This window comes from Sorex araneus, chromosome 1, assembly GCF_027595985.1.
Source record: "Sorex araneus isolate mSorAra2 chromosome 1, mSorAra2.pri, whole genome shotgun sequence".
NCBI classification, from domain to species: Eukaryota; Metazoa; Chordata; class Mammalia; order Eulipotyphla; family Soricidae; genus Sorex; species Sorex araneus.
In genome coordinates, this window is record NC_073302.1 from 347,127,931 (window position 1) to 347,141,711 (window position 13,781).

Consider the following 13,781-nt stretch of genomic DNA (forward strand, 5'->3'; position numbering starts at 1 on the left):
ACTGCAAGGTCGCCCAAACATTCTGGAAACAATCCTAAACACAGGGCCAGTCAGAACAGACCCCCTCGCCGCAGCATTGCCAGGTATGGCCCCAAACAAAAGTTGGAAGACGATTTTCACTTTTACAATAAAAGATGAAAACTAGAAAGGGCATCAGTGCTTGTTTCGTCAAGGGCTCCAGAGAGCAAGGGGGACCCAAGAGACACCAAACTTCTCTGTTTTCAGGTTCTGTCTTCGAGTTCTGTCTCCTGGTTCTGTTTCCTGGCCGTCCTCGAGGGACTGTGTCTGGTGCTGGAGATCTGGCCTAGGTTGGCCACGTGCCGAGCAAGCACCGTAATCCCTGTACCATCTCTCCAGCCCCTGCAGACATTCGAGTGTCTCCAAGGAGATTCAGGGTAGAAGAGGAGTGCCTTTTATATCAGCCACAGACACCAAACAAGGAGACAAGGAGTCAATAAATGGTGCTGCCCCCCTCCCTCCCTCACCCTAATGCCTCTACCTCCACACAACAACTGGTGACAGCCTCACACCCACCATCACGGATGGCTGCCTGCGCTGGTAAGTGCAGCTAGATTGTCTGGTCATTATTCTCTTTAAGGGCTATGTCTTTATTATGTTACTCCTGTGTTTACTCTGTTATCACTGTTCTAGATCTTTTTAAATTTGATATGGCTGAGGCCAGAGGCTGGCACAGTGGGTAAGGTGCTTGCTTTGCACACAGCTGACCTGGGTTCAATCCCCAGCATCCCATAATGGTCCCCCACAAGCCCGTTGGAAAATCTTGAGTGCAGAGCCAGAAGAAAATCACTAGGTGTCAGCTGGAAACCAAAATAATTAAAAATAAACTTTAGGGCTAGAGCGATAGCACAGCGGGTAGGGCGTTTGCCTTGCACGCGGCCGACCTGGGTTCGAATCCCAGCATCCCATATGGTCCCCTGAGCACCGCCAGGAGTAATTCCTGAGTGTAGAACCAGGAGTAACCCCTGTGCATCGCCAGGTGTGACCCAAAAAGAAAAAAAACAAACAACTTTATATGATAGGGTAAGTTATGTTGGAGTCTATAGATACTAAAATGGGTTTCCATGTAAATAAATGGTAATTGCTTCCTGGATTTATACTTTTTTCTATTTGGTTTGTGGTTTTGGTTTCTGTGCTTTGGGTAAGGATTTGGGGATAAGGAACCCCTGCGCCCCAGGGTGCAAGGGGTCTACACAGAGGTCACTCTCAGAGGTGCTTGAGGGACCACATGTGGTGCTGGGTTGCTGAATGTCAGCCAAGCGCCTTAACCCCTTTTCATGTAAATGGCCTTCATACAACACTTTAACTTAGTAAACATTTTACAGGCTGTGACTGTTTCTACGCTGGGCATAGAAACCGCTTCCTTGCTTCATTTGTCCTTTTTCCTCCACGTTCGGCTGCTGTGTTTAAGCTTGCCAGCAGGTGTCGCTCGCTCACAGGACTCCCAGGAGTCTGATCATATGGGTCCCCGCCCACCTCAACTTCAGTGGAGATTATCAAGTCCAAATTCCTTATGAGGACATCCCAGGTCCTTCCAATTGGATCCAGCTCACTTTTTATAACTTCTGTCCCTGCCAATTCAGGCTCCAATTCAATCAGCAGCGGCTTATTGAACATTTTTTTTAAACAAGATGCTATGCTAGATAACAAAATATGATGCTATGCTAGAAAACAAGGTGCTATGCTATGCTAGAAAACAAAATATGACGTGTGGTTCCATTTCAGCTCTGCAGAAAACTACCCACCTTCTCTGCTTAGGAAGGATCCAATGTACATCATCATCATTATCTTGTTGATCCTCAAATTTCTCACGCGGTCTAAGTCCATTCGTCCTAGCCCTGAGATTTTAGAAGCCTCTCTCTACTCGTCCTTCCCAACGATGCCACATTGGAGGCTCTTTCAGGGTCAGCGGAACGAGACCCAGCTTGTTACTGGTTTTGGCATATTCATACACCATGGGGAGTTGGCAAGGCTCTCCCATGTGGGCAGGAATCTCTCGGTAACTTGCCAGTTTCTCCTAGAAGGAGAATTAGGCTATAAGATATTGTGCAAAAGCGGCCTCGCTTCCAGGAGCTTGCTTTTAAGTCTCTGGATGTTGGCCATTGACAGGATTGCATGGTGTCAGGGGCAGTCCCTGGGTGTGACTGCCTAGCTACTAGAAAATGGGAAATCTGGGTGGAAGAGGCCCAGTCCCCATCCAAGCAGGCTTGGAGATCTCAGCCCCGGGTCCCACACACCTGGGTTCCTCTGTCGGTACCTTCATGCATGAGGCTCATCCTGGAGAGGGGCCTTGAGCATGGCTTGAGTATTGGCTAAGCTACCAGGACAGCGCTGTGTACACACACACACACACACATTCTCTCTCTCTCTCTTTCTCTCTCTCTCTCTCTCTCTCTCTCTCTCTCTCTCTCTCTCTCTCACACACACCTCCCTAGAAGAAGACTCCATTTATTTACTGATTTTCAAGTATATGTTCTTTATTTTTGTTTCTCCCTTCCACTTGTTTTGTCCTTTGGGGGGGGGCAGTGGGGTCTTGGGACCACATCTGGCGGTGCTCTGGAATCACTCCTAGCAGGGCTCCAGGGACCCTATGTGATGCCAGGGATTGAGCCCAGGTTGGCCCGGTGCTAGGCAGTGCCTTACCCCTGCCCCGTCTCTCTGCTCCCTTTCCTTTGTTGCTGATGTTCTGATGATGGGGTCACGCTGCTTGTGGCGCTTCTTGGGCCATCACCCGTAGATTGAGGTACTCACACACATGCACCTGCCAGAGGGTCCACACATAAGTTGTGGTGCTTGCTCACATTCTGCTTATAGTGTCATGGGGGTGGAGGGTCGCTGAAGTGCTCTCACAGTGCTCCTGGTTAAGTGCTCCCACATTGTTTTGGTTGTGACATACACACTTGGCAGCTGAGGGGTAAGAAATCCTTGCTGCATCCATATCACAAAGAGCAAAGCTGCTAGAATAAGGCTGAGTGCAGGCAGCGGCACCGAGAATCCAGCTGAGGTATTGCATTTGCAAGGGAGGTGTGTTTGCCCCAGAGGCTTCTCCCAGATTCTCTGAGATTCCGTTTATTTCTTGTGCAGGAGGCAAGAGCTGCACACTCAGGTGGGCTGGAGTTGCGGTTGCTTCCCCGTTGTCTCCATCATCATCTAGAGGACTTTGTCCTGGTTGCCTGGTAAAAGCCGATCCTGGCTCCAGCTGTGCTTCAGTGTGGGAGACAGAAGGCAGAAGGTGGTGGGAAAGAGTCTCTTAAGCAACAAACACAGGAGTCACCCTGTTCTCCTACCCACATTCCAGGGCATGCATCAATTCAGGTGGTTTCATCTAGAGTCAGGAGAACTGTGAAACACAGGTATGCCCAACCAGCAGTCTGATCAGAAATCATCATTGTCGGTGGAGGTTGGGGGTTGGACCACAAGAGTCGGTGCTCAGGAACTGCTTGTGGATCTATACTCGGGTGATGTAGTGCAGGAGAGACCATATACAGTCCTGGGGTCAGCAGCATGCAAAGCAAGGGCTTTAATCCCTGTACTCTCTGGCCCCAGAAATTGTCCCTTTTCAACGCTCCTTCATTATTGGTTGGAATGCCGAATGGTCCAGCCTTTCTGGAAAACAATATGGACAGTCCTTGAAAAACTAGAAATTGAGCTTCCATATGATCCCACAATACTACTTCTGGGAATATATCCCAAGGATGTGAAAAAGCACAGTAGAAATGACATCTGTACCTATATATTCATTGCAGCACTGTTCACAATAGCCAAAATATGGAAACAACCCAAGTGCCCTAGAACAGATGACTGGTTAAAGAAACTTTGGTACATCTACATAATGGAATACCATGCAGCTGTTTGGAGAGATGAAGTCATGAAATTTGCTTATAAATGTATAGACATGGAGAGTATCATGCTAAGTGCAATAAGTCAAAAAGAGGGACAGACATAGAAGGTCTTCAGTCATTTGTGGAGTATAGAATAACATCACATGAGGCTGACACCCAAGGACAATAGATACAAGGGCTGGGGGATTGACCCATAACTGGAAGACTGCTTCATGAGTGGAGGGGAGAAGGCAGATAGAATAGAGAAGGGATCACTAAGGAAATGATGGCTGGCCGCACATGGATCATTTTCCAAAATAGACCACGTTCTGGGTCACAAATTGTACTTTAATAGAGTTGGGAAGATAGAAATTGTATCAACTATCTTCTCAGACCATGATGCACTAAAGATGGAAGTTAATCACGCACAGACGCGGAGAACCAAGTCAAACACTTGGAAATTAAACAACTCACTATTGAACAATGAGTGGGTCACGCAGGAAATCAAGGAAGAACTCAAGAGATACCTCGAAACAAATGAGAATGAAGACACAAGCTACCAGAACCTATGGGACGCAGCTAAAGCTGTGTTAAGGGGAAAATTTATAGCTCTGCAAGCTTTCCTCAGAAAGGAAGAAAGGGCCTATATAGATAGCTTGACTTCACAGCTCAAGATCTTAGAAGAGGACCAGCAAAAGGAACCCAAACCAGATCGAAGGAAAGAAAAAATAAAACTTAGAGCAGAAATTAACGATATGGAAACCTGAAAAACAATCCGAAAGATCAATGAAACAAAGAGCTGGTTCTTTGAGAAAATAAATAAGATTGATAAACCGCTAGCAAGACTCACAAAGAAAGAAAGAGAGAGAACCCTAATAAACCGAATTGGAAATGAAAAAGGGGACATCACAACAGAAACCAAGGAGATTCAAAAGATCATCAGAGACTACTTTGAAAGTCTGTATGCCAGGAAACAAGAGAACCTAAAAGAAATGGACAAAATCCTTGATTCCTACAATCTCCCAAGACTGAACCAAGAAGACTTGAAATACCTGAATAGGCCCATAAATATCAAGAAAATTGAAACTGTAATAAAAAATATCCCCCAAAACAAAAGCCCAGGTCCAGACGGATTCACTGGCTAATTCTTCCAAACATTTAAAGAAGACTTGTTGCCAGTTCTCCTCAAGCTTTTCCAGGAAATTGAAAAGACAGGAACCCTTCCGAACAGTTTCTATGAGGCACATATCTCCCTAATACCAAAAGCAAAGAAAGATACCACTAACAAAGAAAACTATAGACCAATATCCTTGATGAACACCAATGCAAAGATCCTCAACAAAATACTAGCAAATAGAATCCAACAACTCATCAAAAAGGTCATACACCATGACCAAGTGGGATTCATCCCGGCGATGCAAGGATGGCTTAATATTCGGAAATCAATCTACATAATCCATCATATCAACAAAAGTAAAGATAAAAACCATATGATCATATCAATAGATGCAGAGAAAGCATTTGACAAGATCCAACACCCATTCATGATAAAAACTCTCACCAAAATGGGTTTTGGAGCTTTTTTGCGGCCCCGCGCGAAATCGACCCCGGAGGCAACTGAACCACTTTGGACACGAGCGGCGCCCCCAAAATGCCTCCAAACTGTGTGCTGGGAGTTTCTGGCCCAGGCGCTGCCGGCAGGGTATGCTCTTTTCTCTCTCAACTCTTTCTTTTTGAACGCAGCGAGGCTATAGCCGGTTTTTAGACTCTACAGGAAGCCCGGGATAGCCGATGGGCGGGACTTCCGGATCCACCCTGTGCCGGCCGACATTTAAGCACAGAGCCATGTGGGGACGCGCCTTTGCGGCCCCGCGCGAGATCGACCCCAGAGGCAACTGAACCACTTTGGACACAAGCGGCGTCCCCAAAATGCCTCCAAACTGTGTGCTCGGAGCTACTGGCCCAGGCGCTGCCAGTGAGTGATGCAACTACCAAAAGAATTTTCCCTGGACTTAATATAGAAATCCAAAACCTAATATCTCTTGATTGTCAGCAACGTGTAAATGTTCCTTTTTGGCAGGGATTAACGTGCGGGGAAACTCCAAACAATAGTACTAAGTTTTTTGTTGAAGGGTAAAAGATTGTAGCGATAGAATTTTAGGCAGAATTTTCCCTGGACTTTATATAGAAACCCAAAACTGCGCAGCCGCGGCAGCCTAATGTCATCTAATCATCAGCAATATGAAATGGTTCCTTTGTAATGGGTTGGACTTTGGGGGGACCATAATAGGGTTAAAGTTTGTAGCGACGTGTAATCTCTGGCTGTACTTTCCCTGGACTTTATACAGAAATTCAAAGCCGCGAGGCCGCTGCCATGGCCGCGCAACCTATTGTCATTTAATCATCACCAATATGAAATGGTTCCCTTTTAACGGGTCGGACTTTGGTGGGAAATCCTAACAAGAATAGTAAGTCTTTTGCTGAAATATTGAAGGCCACCAAAGTGGTAGCCATCTCTATAGACTGAACTAAGCCATATCCCCACGCCGGCTGAGAAGAAATATCCTTCTTTCTCGGGAAGAAACGTGGCGTGGCGTTAACCATAGTATGATGTCCATTAAGCTGACACGGACCTGGTGGCGTGGGAATGGGATACAAGGGAATAAATTATTATGTACTTGGAACAGCGGGACGCTGGTGGAATCTCGAGCCGGGGCCGATACCAGCGTATTACTTTTGGTTCCAGAAACTGCTTGCAGACATTCTACCAGACTATCAACTAAGCCAGAGCCCCACGCCGGCTGATGATGAGAAATAACCATCTCTTTTGGTTTGTTTTCCCTTTGTCAGGCAGCGTGGTGATTACTAAACAGGCGTGATCTCGGTGGCGTGGGACGAGGGGGGAAAAAATAGAAAAGTTATGTAACAAACAGCGGGACTTAATATCTCTACATTCTCAGCAATGGAGAGCCATCAAATGCTTCCTTGACAGTGGGACTGTCTTCTCTTTTTTGGGGGGAAACCCTAGCAACAATAGTGAGTTATGTGTTGAAACATGGACTGTAACCAAGATAAAGCGTAAACGAAGTGAAACTTATCACTTACAAGGGCAGGGACTGGGGGGGCGGGAGGGGGCGGGAGGTATAATGGGGTGGTTGGTGATGGAATATGGGCACGGGTGAAGGGAAGGGTGTTTGAGTACTGTATAACTGACATTATCCTGAGAACTTTGTAACCCTCCACATGGTGATTCAATAAAATTTAAATTAAAAAAAAATGGGTTTTGGAGGAACTTTCCTCAAGATAGTCGAAGCCATTTACCACGAACCTAGGGCAAGCATTATCATCAATGGAGAAAAACTAAGGGCCTTTCCTCTAAGATCTTGGACAAGACAAGGATGCCCACTCTCACCACTTCTCTTTAATATAGTACTGGAAGTATTAGCAATAGCCATCAGGCAAGAAAAAGATATTAAGGGGATTCAGATAGGAAAGGAAGAAATCAAGCTCTCACTATTCGCAGATGATATGATACTATACCTAGAGAAGCCTAAAAGCTCTAGTAAGAAACTCTTAGAGACAATTGACCTGTACAGTAAAGTCGCAGGCTATAAAATCAACACCAAAAATCCATGGCCTTCCTATATGCAAACAATGAGACAGAGGAAAGGGACATGAAAAAAGCAATCCCGTTCACAATCGTGCCCTAGAAAATCAAATACCTTGGAATCAGCTTAACTAAAGAAGTAAAGGACCTCTACAAAGAAAACTATAAAACGCTACTCCATGAAATAAAAGAGGACATGAGGAAATGGAAACATATCCCTTGCTCATGGATAGGGAGAATAAATATTGTCAAAATGGCAATACTCCCCGAAGCATTATACAGATTTAACGCGATCCCTATAAGGATACCCATGATGTTCTTCAAAGAAATGGATCAAGCAATCCTAAAATTCATATGGAACAATAAACGCCCACGGATAGCTAAAACAATTCTTGGAGAAAAGATGATGGGAGGCATCACCCTCCCCAACCTCAAACTTTACTACAAAGCGGTAACAATTAAAACAGATGGTACTGGAACAAAGGCAGAGCCAATGGAACCAATGGAACAGGGTGGAATATCCCTACACACAACCTCAAGTGTATGATCATCTAATCTTTGATAAGGGAGCAAGAGATGTGAAGTGGAGCAAGGAAAGCCTCTTTAACAAATGGTGCTGGCACAACTGGACAACCACATGCAAAAGAATGGGCTTAGACCTCGACCTGACACCATGCACAAAAGTCAGATCAAAATGGATTAAAGACCTCAACATCAGACCACAAACCATAAGGTACATTGAAGACAAGGTTGGAAAAACCCTCCACGATATTGAAGATAAAGGTATCTTCAAAGATGACACGGAACTAAGCAATCTAGTAGAAATAGACATGAACAAATGGGACTACATTAAAGTAAAAAGCTTCTGCACTGCAAAAGATACAGTGACCAAAATACAAAGATTATCTACAGAATGGGAAAGGTTATTTACACAATACCCATCAGATAAGGGGTTGATATCAATGGCGTATAAAGCACTGGTTGAACTCTACAAGAAGAAAACATCCAAGCCCATCAAAAAATGGGCCGAAAAAATGAACAGAAACTTTTCCAAGGAAGAGATACGAATGGCCAAAAGGCACATGAAAAAGTGCTCTACATCACTAATCATCAGAGAGATGCAGAACAAAAAAACCATGAGATACCACCTCACACCACAGAGACTAGCACACATCCAAAAGAACAAAAGCAACCACTGTTGGAGAGGATGTGGGGAGAAAGGGACCCTTCTACACTGCTGGTGGGAATGCCGACTAGTTCAGCCCTTTTGGAAAACAATATGGATGATTCTCAAAAAACTTGAGGTTGAGCTCCCATTTGACCCAGCAATACCACTGCTGGGAATATATCCCAGAGGAGCAAAAAAGTATAGTTGAAATGACATCTGCACTTATATGTTCATTGCAGCACTGTTTACAATAGCCAGAATCTGGAAAACACCCGAGTGCCCTAGAACAGATGACTGGTTGAAGAAACTTTGGTACATCTATACAATGGAATACTATGCAGCTGTTAGAAAAAATGAGGTCATGAAGTTTGCATATAAGTGGATCAGCCTGGAAAGTATTATGCTAAGTGAAATGAGTCAGAAAGAGAGAGACAGACATAAAAAGATTGCACTCATATGTGGAATATAGAATAATAGACTAGGAGACTAACACCCAAGAATAGTATAAATAAGTACCAGGAGGTTGACTCCATGGCTTGGAGGCTGGTCTCTTATTCTGGGCAACTCAGAGAAGGGAACACCAAGTAAAATGTGGTTGGAGGTCATGCGGGGGAAGGGTGATGCGTGCCGAATGTAGACTAGAGACTGAACGCAATGGCCACGCAACACCTTTATTGCAAACCACAACACCTAATCAGAGAGAGAGAACAAAAGGGAATATAGTGACAGTGTGGCGTGGGGGGAGACGGGACTGGGGAGGGTTGGAGGGATGCTGGGTTTACTGGTTTACAGAGAATGGGCACTGGTGAAGGGATGGGTTCTTGAACTTTGTATGGGGAAAACATGAGCACAAAAATGTATAAATCTGTAACTGTACCCTCACGGTGATTCACTAATTAAAAATAAATACATTTTTAAAAAAAGAAAGAAAATGATGGCTGGAAGAATCAGTCGGGATGGGATACGTGTGCTGTAAGTAGATAATGGACCAAATATGATAACCTCTCAGAGTCTGTGTTGCAAGCCATAATGCCCAAAAGTAGAGAGAGAGTATGGGGAATATTGTCTGCCATAGAGTCAGGGGGAGGGTGGGAAAGGAGGAGTATACCCGGGATATTGGTGGTGGGGAATGTGCACTGGTGGAGGGATGGGTGTTTGATCATTGTGAGATTGTAACCCAAACATGTGATTCAATAAAGTTTTTTTTAAAAAATTGTCCCTTCCCCCCCCCACCACCCTTCACTTTTAGTTAATTCATGAAATAATTTTGTACATTTTGCAGTAGTTATGGGCCAGGGCTACTCAGGAGTGACCCCTGGTGGTGCCTGGAGAATTATTTGTGGTGTCCAGGATCAATCAGGTCAATCAAAGTGACTACATACGAGGCTAATGCCCTCCCTCCTGTACTGTCTCTCTGGCCCTCAGTTTTGCATCTTTGAGCATTGCTACCAATGGCAATTAAATGCGCGGGTTAGAATGCCAGTTTCTAGACATTTGTGGTGACTGGAATGTCATTGTGTGCATTTCATATTCACAAGGTACGTGTTATTGCTCAGCAGAGTTGACAAATGTTCTACCAATGACAGTGAAGTTGGTCACCATCAGTGGATCAGATTCCAGTGAGATACAGCCTCGAGTCACAGTTGTTTCCTTCTCCCAACAGAACGTTGATTGAGTTGGCTTCTTGACACAGGAGGAGTGGCTGGTCTGGTGGGAGGAGAAAGAACTCCAGAATGGACAGCATGCATGGAGGGGGAGTCATGGGGAGTGCCAGGTAGGGATGTGACAGGGGAAGGAAAGGAAGAAACTGGGGAAGAGGACAGAGCAATAGTACAGCAGGTGGGGCGTTTGCCTTGCAGGTGGGGGTTTGCCTTGCACGTGGCCAAGCAAAGTTCAATCTCTGATATCCCATATAGTCCCCTGAGCACCGCCGGGAGTGATCCTTGAGCACAGTGAGGAGTAAACCCTGAGCATCTCTGCGTGTGGCCCCAAAACAAAACAAATAAAAAAGGGAAATATGCCACACAAAGTCAGTTGGTTCCTTAGAGCAGATGCTTTGGGGACCCCATCCCTGCCTAAAAGCTACACCCACAGCCCACACTTCCTTCTTTTCCCTTTTGGCTCTAGAATACTTTCCTTGCAATAACCCCCCTTTTTTTTCTTTCTTAAAAATTGCCTGAGTCAGGGCTGGAGCAATAGCATAGCGGGTAGGGCGTTTGCCTTGCACATGGCTGACCTGGGTTCGATTCCCAGCATCCCATATGGTCCGCTGAACACCACCAGGAGTAATTCCTGAGTGCAAAGCCAGGAGTAACCCCTGTGCATTGCCAGGTGCGACCCAAAAAGCAAAAAGAAAAAAAAATTTGCCTGACTCATAAATTACTCAAGGCATAACTAAGCTGTTCCTAAAGGAAAGGAAAAAAAGGCCCCCCATTTTTTAAAATTTTATTGACTCACTGTGAGATAGTTACAAGCTTTCATGTTTGGGTTACAGTCACACAATGATCAAACACCCATCCCTCCACCAGTGCACATTCCCCACCACCAATATCCCAGGTATACCCCCAACCCTCCCCCTGCCTCCATGGCAGACAATATTCCCCATACTCTCTACTTTTAGGCATTATGGCTTGCAACACAGACACTGAGAGGTCATCATGTTTGGTCCATTATCTACTTTTGCAGACCCAAAAATCTTACCTCAAAAGGTTTCCTTTCTCAGTGATGGCTCCTGGGGCAGGCTGGGGGCACTGTCTTCGGGAACATGCAGGAATCCAGGCTTGGGGCTCAGGCCTCCCCTTGAGCTATGCTCATCTTTGTGAGATAAGGTCCAGCTGCTGGACTGAGGAAGGAACCAGGAAGACATTTGCCTGGGGTTTTAATTAATGAATTTGGTTTGGGATTCATACCTGGCAATGCTCAGGGCCTAGTTCGGGCTCTGCATGGGAATCACTTCTGGCAGTGCTTGGGGACCATACATGGTACCTAGGAGTAGACCTTGGATCAGAGGCTTGCAAGACAAGAGCCTTCCACCCTGCATGATCTGTCTAGCCCCTACCTGGGGTTTGTAAGAATAAGACCCAGAAACGTCACCCTTGTTCACTCAGAACCCTCCACTGAAACCTGCTTGTGCAGAAGAAACTCACGTTTGTGGCGGGGGAGTGTGGCTTTAGAGCATCAATTGGCTGCTCAAGGTGATTGTTCACTGCACCCAAAGAGCCCCTGGAGCTGAGTCATCCCTCTCCCTTCCCAGCACTCAGTTCTCAGGCTGTATCTCTGCACACTGTCCACCTGTCTTTGAGCCCAGGAGGAAGATACACTAGCTTAGTCTTCACCTCCCAAATGTGTGTTTGGGGACTGGGGTGATAGCACAGCGGGTAGGGCGTTTGCCTTGCACACAGCCGACCCGGGTTTGATCCCCAGCATCCCATATAGTCCCCCAGCATCGCCAGGAGTAATTTCTGAGTGCAGAGCCAGGAGTAACCCCTGAGTGTTGCTGGGTGTGACCCAAAAAGCAAAAAATAAAAATTAAAAAAAAAGTGTTTGGGATGGGATAAAGCCAGCACTCACCAGGCTTGGTTACTGCTGAGGTCCAACTACTGAACAGCGCGTTGGCCACTGAGATACACACAGAAATGACATGCCACATGGGGCTGGAGCGATAGCACAGCGGGTAGGGCGTTTGCCTTGCATGCGGTAGACCCGGGTTCGATTCCCAGCATCCCATATGGTCCCCTGAGCACCGCCAGGAGTAATTCCTGAGTGCATGAGCCAGGCGTAACCCCTGTGCATCGCCAGGTGTGACCCAAAAAGCAAAAAAAAAAATGACATGCCACAGCTTCCAAGAAATTTCCATAATAGATTGGGCCAGAGAGGTAGTTCAGGGGTTTAGGATTCTGCCCAATTTGATCCCAGCACCGCATATGGTCCCTGGAGCATTGCCCAGAGTAACCGCAGGCCTTCATCCTTTGCTTCTTTCCTGTTCCTGCTGGTTAGAGTAACAGTGTTAGAGCTTGAGTCCCGGCAGCCATCTGAGCCTGCTGGATGATCTCGGCAGTGAAAGCCTCACACACCTGAGTGAGAGGACAGAGATCTCGGCCGCCTCACGCGTGCGGAGCCCAGTCACTCTAGGCTACTGCATATGTTGATAGAGCTGCAGGCTCTTGTGTTGTTCAAGTCCTTCTTGTGTGGGGATTCTCTGTTACCCCAAGCCAAACATCATTCTCGTTTTGTAACTCTTGTCCTGGACACTTCCTAGTAGACTGTGACCCTAAGGGAGCAAGGAATGAATCTTGCTTACCTTTCTTCTGACAGCACCCTTGCTTCAGTCTGTGTTCATGGGCAGGAGACAGATTTCACTGAGACCCTGACTATATTGGTCCCATTTGATGGAAAGCTACTAGGTAACATGAGGCTTTGCTAACCCATTCTTTCTCGCTCTTTCAAGCATAATTTATTCCTTCATTATTTTTTGTTGTTCCTTTTTGTTTTTTGCATTTTGGGTCACACCCAGTGCTGCACAGGGGTTACTCCTGGCTCATGCACTCAGGAATTACTCCTGGCGGTGCTCAGAGGACCATATGGGATGCTGGGAATCAAACCCAGGTTGACCGTATGCAAGGCAAACACCCTATCTGCTGTGCCCCTATTTCTTCATTATTGTGTAGATTTGGGGGCCACACGCAGCAATGCTCAGGGCCCACTCCTGAGTGGAGAGTGGCGACCATATGTGGTGCCAAGAATTGAACCCAGATTGGTCACATGCAAGGCAAACACCTTAACCCCTGCACTATCTCTCTGGACCATCAGAAGCACAATTTAAACCCCTCTTCATGGTCCAGGGTGACCTCTCAAAGGACTGGAGCAGCTGCTTTTCATGAGGGTGGCCTAGAGTTTGATCCCCTGTACTGCCTGTTTCCTTGAGCACCACCAGGTCAAGCACTACACTTGAGTACCACTAGGTATGACCCCCTTACCTGTAAAAATGAATTTAAAACTCAATTTACCTAACTTGGGTTCCCTCAGCAAGTGATCATGCTCCTTGGGTCCAGAGAGTAGAAGTGGCTGAGACAACAATTGCCTCGTTTTCTCCACCCAAATCTTCTTTTTTCTGTCTTTGTCCTCTTGTTCTTGCCAGGGCTTCTGTCCCTCCTCCCTTCAATCTTCC

The 13,781-nt window shown here is 46.2% G+C and overlaps 1 pseudogene; it reads right to left on the reverse strand.

The window, feature by feature from the left end:
- LOC129400653 (craniofacial development protein 2-like) overlaps positions 1-13,781 on the reverse strand; it is a 115,979-nt pseudogene that overhangs the window by 37,298 nt on the left and 64,900 nt on the right.